Here is a 13,854-nt window from a genome sequence, read left to right as displayed (position 1 = left end):
AAGTATAAGAGACTAGAATGGAATTTTGTAAAGACTCTCAGCCAGCTGTTATTATTCTTATATATGCTTCTTTACCCCTTGCCTAACTGCATTAATAACAGAAGAAGGAAGTACTGCTGTTGTCTTCCGATACCAGTTCTACTTTCAGAACAATTTTATTTTTTCCTCCTTCCTCTAAGATACAGCTTGATTTGTAATTACTGTTTTCTGTTCTGTTTTATTCCATTAGTTTTTTTTTTAATAATAGGAAAAAGGTGAACTCTATGCTGTTTTGACTCTGCATCATCATCCTTAACCACGTGAAGGTCCCAGCTATTTTCAACATATGTACTTTTATCAGGACACAGCTTACACAAAGCTGTTTATTTCTCTTCTGAATTTCTTTGATAACATGCATTTTAACAAACTTAGCTTGTGTTAAACGAAGAGGTTGTTGGACAATTAAAGAAGTCAGCTTCTTGTGTGTGCACAGCTATGTGACAAGACATAGTCCCTGTGGCAGGGAAGTAATTTGTCTGCAAGAACACAGTGTCATGCCCTGAGAACTGCAGTACAAGATGCCTCAGTACTGGCAGAGTAGTGCATTAATGCAGCTACACTGCTTTTGAGCTCCAAAATAATGCTCACATCCCTCCGAGTATCACAGCACTATGCCAGGTAGAACAACAGTACAGAAAACACTCAGACTTTCAGTTGTGCTTTCTAGAGAGATAATAATGGCTCAAGCATGCAATTAAAATAATTAGCAATTGTTTTAAACCTGAACTACATCAGCAACAGAGAGATTTTGAGACTATACACTAATTAAAGACATGAAAAGCTTTTAAAGACTAATTCTTATTTTTCACTTTTTCATATCTTGCCTTGGTTTACCAGAAAGTCGTAATTACTCTGCTTTGAGTGCCACCTTTCAGTGTTCATTTATCTACACACATTGTCCACTACTTCTGCGCTTAAATTTATAGAAGTGAGTATTCTCTGCCTCTATTGACTGCCCTTTTCGGACTAGGAAACCACTGCTATAAATTGACCTATTCTGTCTTAGTTAAGACAATTCTTCAGCTTTACAGTTACCACAGGCAGCAACATTTAATCACCTACTTGAATTTGTCCATTTTCATTTACGCACACTGCACCTCCATCATGCTTTAACTGATGTGGTCCAGGAAGTCATTTGCTCTAAATAGGAGCAAGTGTCCTTGGCATTTGTAAGGCAGTTGTCACCATCAGGTGCTTTCATTGAAATCACAGGACAAACTGCCCATTACAACTGCAATTCATATCAAGCTTAACTTCCAACGTGATGTAAATTGAATGTATCATGTCAGGCCACAGAACAATAACATTTACCTGGCTGGTTTCAATGTTCATCTTCATTAGAACATGTATTCCACAGTTAGCTACACTAAATCAGCTCTACCAAAGCAAGACTTCCAGTAGCAGCAGGTTTCCAGCCTCTGTTTCAGCTCATCTCTACCTGTAATGAATGCTTCATCGTTGTCCTTGAGGGAGAACATCTGTTTTCACAGATCATGCTAATGCTTGGTTAAATACAACTGTCTTTGCTGTTCCAAAAAAACATATTTGGCAGATCCTGAACATATTGTATCAGATCTTTCAGGAGGTTTTTACAACCATTTTCCTAGACTCTTTACAATTCCCTTTGCAAATCCCAAGCAACTTTTTTCTTCCATTAACTGACAAGGAATTACCATCCTACTTCCATTGCCTAGAGACAGAGCTGCAGTATGAGACCATTATCATTATTACGTTATCATTATTCTCAATTACACTAAGCTGCAGTCACAAATAGTACATGATATCACCATTAGCATTGCACCTATTATTACTGTGGAAAGTAAAGTGTGAAGATTAATTAGCAAATAGATACTGAGACTTGCAACAAGGATGCATTTCTCGATGTGTCTTCTATCCTTGAATAAAGACTTTTGTCTACAGACACAAGCAGAAAGGGCAGTCAACTCTGACCTCAGTTTGCTTACCCACTTCCCTTCCAAACCGCACTGAACTCCGGCAGCTTGTCTTTTACTCTGGAGAACAGTGTCTCACAAGATGCCAGTGGTGCCAGGAGCATGTCTCTTCACAGACATTGCCAACTATTCCAATTAGCAGAGATGGCGATATCATTGAAATGAAAAGAAATGCCACTGTTTAGCTTCAGAGGAAAAAGACTAACCCAGCTGAGCATAAAGGGAAACAGCCAAACAGCTCTCCTATAAGCTGTAGTCTTCAGGTGAAAGATAGCAATGAAGAGTAAGAGACAGCACCTTCCCAAATCATTCTGATTTGATCATCATAAGGTTGTAGTTTTTTTATAAAAAACACAAAATAAAATATGCCCACCGTCCAGACTATGTAAATGACAAAACAATACTTCAGGGATATTGGTGCTAAGGTCACAGTGAAACATTCACTGCAGAACAGGCTGTGGTACTTGAAGATATGAAGTCCCTCCATTCCAGAAGAGTATGTTTTTTTTTTTTTTGCATTGACAAGGATGAAAAGGATGGTTGTTTATCAGCCTAGCTCAACTGCAGAGACAAAAACCATAATCAACGATCATGTGTGATAAGAGACTGGAGTAATTTCTTTTTGTAGTTGCTTTTCTTACCTTAATATAAAACACTGATGCTTTCCCTGATCTCTACCATTTCACCATAAAGCATGAAAGACATGAAACCAAAAGACACACCAGGTCTAACAGAGCAACCCCACACAACACCAGGAAAAATAACAACCACACACAGCCTGTTTTCCCACTCCCCTGCAGAAAACAGCAGCTGCGGCACTCCGAGCCCACAGCACCTGGCTAAGCTCTCGTGAACCTGAGGGTAGAGCACAAACGGCAGGCCGGGCTCCAATTTACCCTCTTCAGTAACGGCCGTCTGGGCTTCACTGACTCACTTCACCTTTCTGCTTGCCCCACACTGTAGGCAGAATGGGGCTACACAATAGGGATGCAACTGCTGTACTGAGGCAGCCTCCTGAATCAAGTCTAAGCCTATGCTATAGTTGCAAACACATAAAAATCTCATTCATTAGCACAGCTTACAAGTACTTTGATAGTTTGCCCCACTAGAGGTATTACAAGGCTGGTTCAGAAACTTAAACCTCTAATGCTTAAAAAATACCTTTTGCTATGTCTTACTAAGAGAAGCACTGGGAATTAATAAACAAATTAATAAATTTCCAGTGCCTACACCACACTGATATTTACTATGTTACAGATGCGCTAAAACAACAGAAGAAAATATTTAACAATCAATATCCCACATTTCTGTGAGTTCTTAACACACAGTTCGCATCATCCCACTCTACAAGTTGCTGGTACTTTTAAGTAAGGTCACAGCAACAGCATCTGCAGAAAATTCCCAGCTTAGGCAGATCATTGGCATATAACGAATTTGAGATGTGTTTCATTCTCACACAGAATAAAAAAATAGCATACGCTCAAGGAATTGTTGGTTAGGGTGTTCTGGACTAAGCCAACACATATCCATTGTCAAGACAGAAATTATATTTTAACTGCAAAGTGAAAGCAACTGGCAAGAGGATAATTCTAATGATCAGAGATTGCAAAGGTGACAGCCTTAGAATCAAATAATCATATTGCCAGTGGAACCATTTTAAAGAAAGTATAGCCCATAGTAGAGCTTGATAAATAGCACCTCATTAGCAGAAACTCAAGGAGCCAGAGGTTAGTGAGAGTTAGAGTCCAGCCAAATTTGTAACAACGTTTTCAAATTAAATCGTTCATTTAGAATATCCACACAAAGTAGAAGCTGAGTTTTACAGCTCCTGTACATTTGTTACCCTAGTCAGGTATCAGCCATCATTTTCTCTCCAGCATATCTCAAAAAGAAAGATTTCCCCTCTCTCCCTTTTATATGCATACAGTTGTCTGGTGTTTTCAGGTAAAAGCTTTAATTGTTAGTATGTGGCAAGCATAACAATGGGAGGATTTGCACATCTGATGTTTCTTAAACAGGAAACAAGCCCTGAAATCCAATTAGCTGCCTTTGATGGTAACCTTAATTTCTAACCTTGGGTAAAACTCTTTTCAGTAAACCACATTGTGCTCTGAGCTCCCACTGTGCCTAGTATTTATTTGCCACTGTCAAAAAAAATGAGAAACTAACATATTTTAACTCCGCAAGTTAAAAAGTAAGGATATTACAAATGCAGCTAATAACTGCAAAAACATTCACAATTCCATTCCAAGCTTCTGTTGGATTAGTCATTATAGACTTAGTACGGACAAGTATAATTGAGCAATCATATGACAACGATTTTTGTTAGGGAAAAGTCAGTTATGAATTCAGGCATCTAAGAAAGAGCAGGAGCAGGCTAAAAAGATTCTGAGTCATCCCAGCAAGGGAGCAAAAAAGCACCATGTGATCTCACATCAGTGGTCTACCTCCACCGGTCAGCCAACTGACAGACTGACGAGTTCATGCTCTAGAGCCTCAAGTTGTTTTGTCCAAGCCATTTAGCAGGAAGTTACAACACGTAACTATAAGAGTATAAAAGCAAGGAAGATGTTAAGCTATTATCTCCTAACAAGGAAATTGAACCAATTTATTTCAGAAATAACGAAAGCAATTTCTGCTTAATTCCTTTAGAAATTCAGATCTGACTCCTCTTAGTTTCACCAACCTGCAGGCAAGCCTTTCTGAAGCCTGTAAGGTAGTGAAAATAAGAGACTACACAGACAACAGATGCTGGGATCTACAAAGCTTCTCACTATTTTATTTTTTTCCTGAAAGGCTTCACATGACAATGATCACATACGATACTTATGCATTGAGGAGTACCCCATAACCAGAGGCAAGTTTTAAAGTGTACTACAGCGCACAAATACCACGTACCTCCCACACTGGTATCTTAACTTTGACTTGAGGCTATGAATTCACATCAGAAATTACCTATTACTTTAATTGAAAAAAAGTAGTGAGAGCATCTGTACTTTGTCATCATCACATATGATAATCATATTAGACTTGTTTTATCATAAGACTTAGTGATCCTTAAAGAATGAATCAATCAGCTGTTATCCCCCTCACAGATCTATAGACACCTCACAACCAAACATACCAGATTAATATTTGGTGTAGAATTAGATCGTAACAACATGAATTACAGAAGTAAACCAATAAAATGCAAAATACACAAAAAGCAAAAGATTAGGCAAGACAATTATAAGAAAAAAAAAATGTTTACAGCCCTTATAAACTCATTTATCAGTACAACTTTTCCTCTATTAGAACTATAATTCACCCCTCCGAGTACCTGAAGCTCCCTCAAAAGCAGTCAGCAGCATTCAATTTTTTCATTCTAAGAAGTACTTCATATTACATTTTTACATCTGTGAGACAGTCAAAAGAGCTCTTAAGCATAACAACAGCTGAACAAAAATAAATTACCTTTGTCTACAATTTCAGAAGGCTTCTCTAAACTCTTAACAATCCTAAGAACCCCACAGCAACAAAAGCCCCATCCCTTCAGCACCTCTTTTTGTATGGCTAAGGGTACCCATTTACCACATGCTAATTGCAGTTAATTAGTCATCAATTATGCAAAGCTACATTTTCACCTGTTTCACATCAAAATCCCTGGTACTTGCAGCTTGTCCAATTACCTTGTTCTAACTAGCAAAGAAGTTGACCTCCTGTTTGACGTTAACTTCTACCTTACTGACCTTTTAGATTCATGACAGTGTTGGCTATGTGCGGTTGTTGACTTGTCTACTGCAGTTATAGACTTGTCTACACGCAGTTTCTCCAGTAAATTCTTCCTAGTTAGTATTTTTGAAGTGAAATAAATGTATTTTTGAAGCAGCATGCAAGTTTTCTAATATATTCTGTTAAATCATAAGTAGCTTTTCTAATTAAAGTGCCGAAAATTTGTCTTTATAGGCAAGTCCTTCTATTCTTTTTAACCATTAAAAAGGAGGTCTTTACAGATTGTATGCTCCTATAAGGACTCTCATTTTCTTTCCCAGATATTTACCAATGTTCTTGTTGTCTACAGTTCACTTGTTTGCCCTTTATTAAAACTGCAGTGGAAGCGGGCCTGCTGCTATGATCTGTATCCTTCCTGGATTCTCTTTCTTCTTGTCTGATTTTTTTTTTTAAACTAAAAAAAGAAAACAAGGTACAGAATTTATTTTTATGAAGCTGTCCATGTTTTTAATTTTCAACCTTTGCAAATAGAAAGACATCCAGTTTTGGAATAAATAATAATTAGCTCAATTATTATGAAGATAAATGAACTGCAAGAGAATAATGTTGATACCATGGCTACCTGATTTCCAATAATTTACTCAATGAAGAACTATAAGCCAGTCAATTTGCATTAGAATGGTTAAGTGCTTTAATTCAATTATGGAATTACTATTGGGTGATTAAAGACTGAGAACAAATAACAAATAAGTCTGAGTTAGTTTTATTTATCTACTAGCTATTAACTATGTGACTTAGCAAGATTTTCAGTTTAATTAAATTTGTCCCTATGGGATTTTTTCTGGTCTTGTTAAACGAAAATGTGCACATGAAGTCACTAAGGAATGACCTTGCCTTTCTAGGAATGTTTTGGGATTGGGAAGGGAGACCTTGTGGAAGCTCTTTTTTCAGAATTATTGAGACGAAAATATTTCTGAAGTTAGGTTGTAACACCAAGAAGAAATACCCCCACACTCTCACTTGGGACTTTTATAAATAAATTCATAGAAAACTAGATGAAACATAGAACAAAATAGAAAATGGACCACACATCGGTGGCTGGCTTCTCACTCAACACATGATTACAAGCGAGGAACTGATGGTTTGTTTGTGTGCAAGGTTTTAGTCAAAGTGAAAAATCTTCAGGTAACTACTTCATGCTATCTGTTGTGAACCTGCCTTAGTCAAATAGGTATTTAGCAACACGTGATTACAGATCTCTCTTCTGGCTTAAGAGGATTTTCATGTAGTTAGACACTCGGCAATGTCAGTAAGAAACTCCTGCTCTTCTGAGCTCCTCCCAGACCCTGGACATTAGTTGACCGTGCTCAGTCTAGGAGAAATATGAGTTGGTAGTTACTGTATTCTATATTCAGAAGGCCGAATTGTAAATATCTCTTTATTTAATGTGCTCATCCTGCCCTTTGTCCCTTTTAGCACTCCAAAGTGATTGTTAATGAAAACCTCATTTCTGCAAAGCATTATTAAATGTGGTTAATGGACAAAACTTGCATTGAATGTGCATGTATGGTAGGCATGCTCGTAAAAATAATCCAACGTCACTAAGTTATCGTGCAAATCTTGGTTTATAATTGTCCTTTTTGGCACACTGGGGACCACTTGGCAATGGTTAGGCAGCTCGAGTGTTTTGATCACTAATTATAACTCTCCCATAACTGCATTACTGGGCTATTGACTTCTTGCTCACCTCATCTCTTTAAGAGAGTCTGTCATTACATCCCTTATAGATTTTAACAGTTTTTTGGGGCAGGTGCCTTTCTACAAATACTCTGTACAGCACATGCTATGATGGACCTGACTCATCTAGGCACACAATAGACCAAACAATAAAAAAGTAGAATTCCTAATAACAGTAATCATTAGCATGCAGTTGCGTCCCAAGGATAAAACATGAGACAGTGTATATGTGCATTCAAACCTGGCATTCACAGTATTTTCCATTAAAAGATATGGGCAATTTAAATATTTCTGGTCATTTGCTCTTATTGTACGGTCACATTTCTAATCTCTCTCAGGCTCTTCCAAGAAAATAATTTATCACACAGTGCAGATCTTCCATGTAAAAAGGACCAGCATTTTTAATTATAGTCATTTCGCAGGATCTAATAGCAATAAGGTTTCCATAAATGTTCAGAATCTGACAAGCTTCACAGCACTTTGCAAAGAGTAGCCATCATTCAGCAGAAATGTTAGAATGCCCTTTATTCCCTTTCTCTATTACTCAGCAAGCATCTCAGGAGAATCTTGGGTTTTAAATTTGCTCAGGCATGAAGGGATTGGTGTGCCCTTTGAGCCTTTGTATTATGATAATACATACATAAAGGTAAGTTTTATTAATTGGGGCTCTATCCACAGGGGTTACCACAACGAAGGAGGCAGGGGAAAGGGAACTGAATGGAAGAAGGTGTGACCCTACTGAGCAGTGATTCTGAGATCCAAAATTCAGTCCTGATATGCTCCCTCTTAAGCCTGCCCCTCTTTACCCATGTGCTGATTTAATGTGAACTGTTCCAGGCAGCACTAATTTTTAACAACTCACTCCAGTTTATTGTCCTAAAAAAAAAAAAAATCAATACTCTAAACTTGACTTTGTACTTATCTCAAAAAATGCTCTCAGGCAAGATTGGAATTCATTACTGTAGCCTTTGCATAAAAGTACTTTTGAGTTCACGCTCTGTGCCTTCCTAACAGCTCTCTCTGCCTTCCTAACACCACAAGCATAGATGTGATAGATTTCTCAGCATTTTCCTCATTGCTGTCACATTACACTGTATTTCACTCTTTCTTATTTACATCTTTTTATATCTGTGATTCTTGTCATTATTGCTTTCTTCATATATCTTTCCCCATTTTAATAGCCGACGGATACACAAGGACGCTTTGGTGGTGCCAGATCCCTTCTTCTAATTCCGCTACAAGCATGAGTATGACTAACCTGTTGCAAAGCCTTTCCCCCTCATCCCTACCCCCCCAAAGGTTTTGGGTGGGTGTAGAGGTGAGCTGCTTCACTTTGGGAAACAAAAGCCCACATGACTAATGTCCTCTTGCTTTCTTATCAGCTAACCAGGCTCATCAGGGAAGGAAGAAAATAAAATGTGGTGGCAGGCTACTCTCCTGCTTCATTACTTGTCTGCTCAGGAAGCCAACAAACACATGCTTTGAAGACAATTTGTAAACTCTGATTTGTCAGAGGGAGTATCATCATGAAAATGCTCCATATTCACAATGGTGAATTAAAAATACACCTGCATTGAGCAGATTGACCTAATTATGCTTTGACACATTTCTAGTGATTTCAAGCGAGCCACCGAGAGAGCCCCTCAGGACAGAGGCCAGTCCAAAGACAATAAATACTGGAAAGAGCCCTGTCATGTAGGGTGTGTCAGCATATGTGAAGAGGGGAGAAGAAATAACTGGCATAAGTTGAGACATACAAATAAGCTTTCAGACATGCAGTATCACTGGAACTTAATACAAACACTAAGAATTCATAGGTGTCTTTTTCTGCTACTCCCTTCCTTCCCCAATCCTTCCCCCAAATACTATAGGGTTTTTTTTTCCTAACTTAAATTCTCTGAAAACAAAAATACCACAACATTTGGAGAAGTTAAAGTTATTCCTTAGGTAGTAGGGAAAATTTACACTTTAAGGAAAAATAAGCAGGCTTTGTAATTTTTAATAAGTAAGAAATCACAACAATAACCAAGTTCCTTCTAAATCAAGACTACTTGTCTCCTACTCTGTTTTATTACGAAAAACTGAAATAAAATTTGTTTCCAATTTAAACCACCAAATATAAAAATAAGTTATTTGCATGGATCTGCTGTTGTACTAGAGAAAACAAGATACCAAATATTCTACAAAGATCTCTTTATATTTTCTTTCATATTAGTTCAATGGAACAGTAAAGAGCAGGGCCAATAAAAAATGAATGACTTAAACTTTCTGCAGTTTCTTGGGTGGTTGCTTTTATCTCTGATGCTTAAGCAGAGCCTTTTCTCAGCTGAAAATTTAAACACTTGGGGAGGCTTTTTCCTCCTATTTCAAATGGAGTCTCATTCTCTGTTGAGCTAAAGGGCACAAGCGGAGTATACCTAAAATAAACTTCTTACGATCTGATGGCAGACAGCTGTAGTTTTTAAGATGTGGTTTGACAGGAATGGGGAAAAGCATACAGTGACTTCAGGAAAATCAAATAACATTAAAGAAGGCATGAAATGGGCCCCTCTCTTCCATTCCGCTGTGTGGCTGGCCCATACATTCTGGGTATCCCCAAAGCAGGCTCTGAGCAGAGAATGCCCTGAGCAGCCAACCGTTTTTGTGCACCATGCTACAGAAAAGGCAGTTGGGTACCTTTCAGATGCCTGTGTTTTGCAAGAGTTGGCCAGGCTTGGTCTCTTCCCTCTATTAATTTCTTAGGGCATGATGTGTCTTGGAAAAAGCCTTCATGTTCTACAACATATGAGGGCTGGTAAATAAATCTGAGAGCACCAAAGCAGAGCTTAAATCGGGGATGTCAGTCTCATTCCATTAACAACTCTAGCAAAGATACTGTTTTTCACATCATGCTCACACATACAGGCCTCAATAGCATCTGACCATCCTGATCTTTTGTATAATCACCTAGTCATAAAGCAAAATGTTTGTATTTAATTGTATCTTCCCATCTAGCAAACACCCTACCAATCCAGTTGGAATGCAAGTATTGATAAGTTATCACTGAGCCTTCCCACCCCTGCCACATATTAGAAAAAGAATAATTTATGAACAAAAGGGCTTGCAGAGTTGATATCTCCTCAGGTAGCTCCAATCCTGCTGGTCCTTCTAGCTACCTCACTGCTTCAGTAGAAAGCAATAAACAACATTCTATTTCCTAATCTGACAAGTAAGGGCAAATTGACTTAGAGAGTTTAATTACTTTTTTAAAAAAATACTAATGCCTTTGGTTGCCATAGCAATACATTCTCACTCGATGGAACAGCATTGGCAGTATTGGAGAAACAGTCTGTCTTTGTAACTGCTAGTCTTACAATAAAATACAATTATTAACCATAAATGCTTCTTGCTGTTTAGAACTGCAAATGCAACAGCCAATACAATAGTCAAGGACGGCTTTTGATGTATGGCTACAGATATTTGTGTACTCATGGAGCTAGGGGCTGCTGCTGTAGCAAACACTATATTTGCTTAGTACATGACAACAATGGTGCGTGGGTTTGGAGAACTGGGAACGGCTCCCCACTGGAACAAGTGTGCAAAATTTGATTACTCAGGAGAATAATCATATATATGTCCTGATCATAGTCTTTCCTAAACACTTGCTTAAAACAATTTAAACAAACAAAAAAACCAACCAACCAGTGACTGCAAATGCTTTATTGATGGAAGTAGTAAATAAAGCTAACCAACCACTAAACAAGCAGTTTAGATCCTAACCTGTTATTGCCAAAGGTGAAGGCAAGGTCTGGCCTTTCATGAATGGGGAATCCTCACTTGCTTCTCTACATTTTTCTCTGCTTCTGGCTCTTCATATTGCTTCTCTCATTTTCTCTCAGCTTAGGTAAAGAAAAAAAGTGTCCTGGAACAACCTCCTTAGGCATGATTGACAAAGTGATGGATTGTCTGAATGTAATCACTTCCACATATTTTGGTTAAATATGCTGATATATCATTTAGTGAATACAATTATTTGGAGTGGAAAAATCCTAGAGTTATCCCTCTATCACTTCAACTCTGCTTTTCAAAAAACTGTTGATAAATATACATGAACCATAACTCAATTTATTAGATTTTTTTCCCCTTTCATTTTTTTCAAAGTGCTACTGAGAGCAGATGATGTTCAACTGGTGTATTTTTACTGGCTTAAGCTAGGTTTTGGTTTATGCCCCTTAATGCCTGTTTACTCCGGAACCTTTAATTATGAGGAAACAGAAGAACATTTCTGGGGATAATATTCTCTGCATTTCTTTTATTAGTTTTAGACTGATGTAAATGACATTCAAAGACACAACTTAAGGAATCTCTTCTCAAACTAAGGTGGATTCATGCACAAGCAGTATGCCGGAAAAATGTTGAAGATTTTGAAGTTATAGACACATTCTTACTTAATAATCAGGTCTTCTGTCTCACATACATCTTGTACATTAAGTGATTATGCTGAATTTTGGCAAGGGTCTGTATGACAAGCATTAGGTGCATTAATTTAAACTAAATAATTCAATATTTCTCCTCAAGAAAATTTTTCAATGAATTGTGCTGTTTGGCAAGATGAGTACCTTTTGAGAATTTTATGCGGTGGATTTATTTCATTATTTACTGGATACCACAACGACTGCAAAGAAAATGGAATGAACACTTGAAGCACCCCAAAAAGAAATGCCAAAAGAAAAAAAATTCCTCAAATTCTTCCAGTTGCAGCTTCATAGTTTAATAATTATAAAAGTAACAAAAATTAAAATAGAGTTGCATAATGAACCTCAGACCTTGAAAGAAAAAGAAAAATATCAAACTTAACTAAGGTGAGCAATGAGTTCTTTAATAGCACCCGTGCTATTGTCTTTTAGAAGAGGTCCCAAACAAAACCAAGAATAGATGAGAGCTGTGAAAACCAGAAAAGAGGTTCTGCTCAGTAATGCTATATTCTGCAAAACAGTTTCAGGAGAAAAGAAATGTTTATGTTAAGTGAGATCAAATTTATTTTTAAGCTTCTCAGTTACGTATTTTCCCATGGCATAATAGGGAAGCACAATGTTTTCTTCCTTAAAAATTCTTGATGAGATAAAAAATATACAACAAACCCAAGATTAATGCTACAGTCCTCTCTTTCCACTAACATCTCCCAAAATGGTATTTTGCTGTTAAAAATTCATCTGGTAATGCTGAGTCCTTGTCCTTATCAAACACCACACTGGGATTTAACACAGCTGAAATATTCTCCCTTGCTATTATCTCTGGATATTTGTATTCTAATTACTGAATGAAAGAACATAATATATAATGAATATATGGCATATGTTTCCCCCCAGCCTCCCAAACACAGCATTTTATGTGGTTTTTTTTAAGCTTTTATATTTTTATTCCAAAGTCTTGAAATTGTTTTACAAAGTGTCTGCATTTTCCCCACTTTACTGTTGACATATATTGGGGCAAAGGTTACCGAGCAGTTTTCTACAGAAGCTCAGACTGGATCTGGTAACTTGAGTCCCAGTCTAAGGGCATAAACCACATGAGCGGACATGAAATCAGAACATAGCATGCAGTTGCAAAACAGATCAGCTATACCAGTGCAATGTATGCTTAGCTTCTATCAGCTGCTGTATTTCACGCAGGGACTGCAGTCACAGCTGCAGTAAATCAGTACCTCCAAAGCAGCCAATTTATAACAGTGAGGAAAGGGGCTCTGGATAGTTCCGTTTTATAAAAATTCTGCTATAATCAGCTGCATAAAGGAAGATTGATGCATCAGCTACTACATTTTTGGCTCCTTTCTCTTTGGGCTGATTTGCAAGAAATAAATCAGTTCTCCTCAGCTGGACCAGCGCAAACAGACCACAGTGAGGTACAGTGGGGTCTGAGTGAATAACTCTCTGCCTTACGTGAGTATAAACAGTATCACCTCCCCACGGCTCCTCAGTAGCCTTCCATCAACCAATACATATTTTGCAGTACATAAACGCTTTTTAAGCTGTTTGTATAGGGTTTGATCATTCACGTACATCACTTTTGTCTCTCCTAGGGAAAGAACAGGCTGCTGCTATCACGCTCTTCCCCAGCTCTGTTGCAAGAGTGTGTTGCTTGCCTGAGCTAACCAGCAAGCGGAGAAGTGCTAGAGCACGGCGACGCGTGGACTGTGTCTGATACCCGTTTCCTAGAAATCAATATGGATGGTATTAAGGACCTAGCCAGAATGGCATAGCAACATGCAGTCCAACTCAGGAGATGGAAGAATATAAGGAAAATTTATGGGGGTCCCAGCTGGGTATCAGAGCTGGGCCACCCAGAGCCCACACAGGTCCCTCACCCAAAGGAGCCCACTAATGAAAATTTACAAGCACCGTTCAGAGACAACACAGTGAGCAGTGAAACTGTGAGA

Source organism: Opisthocomus hoazin, chromosome 13 (assembly GCF_030867145.1).
Source record: "Opisthocomus hoazin isolate bOpiHoa1 chromosome 13, bOpiHoa1.hap1, whole genome shotgun sequence".
Taxonomy (NCBI): Eukaryota; Metazoa; Chordata; class Aves; order Opisthocomiformes; family Opisthocomidae; genus Opisthocomus; species Opisthocomus hoazin.
This window is presented reverse-complemented; position numbering follows the sequence as displayed.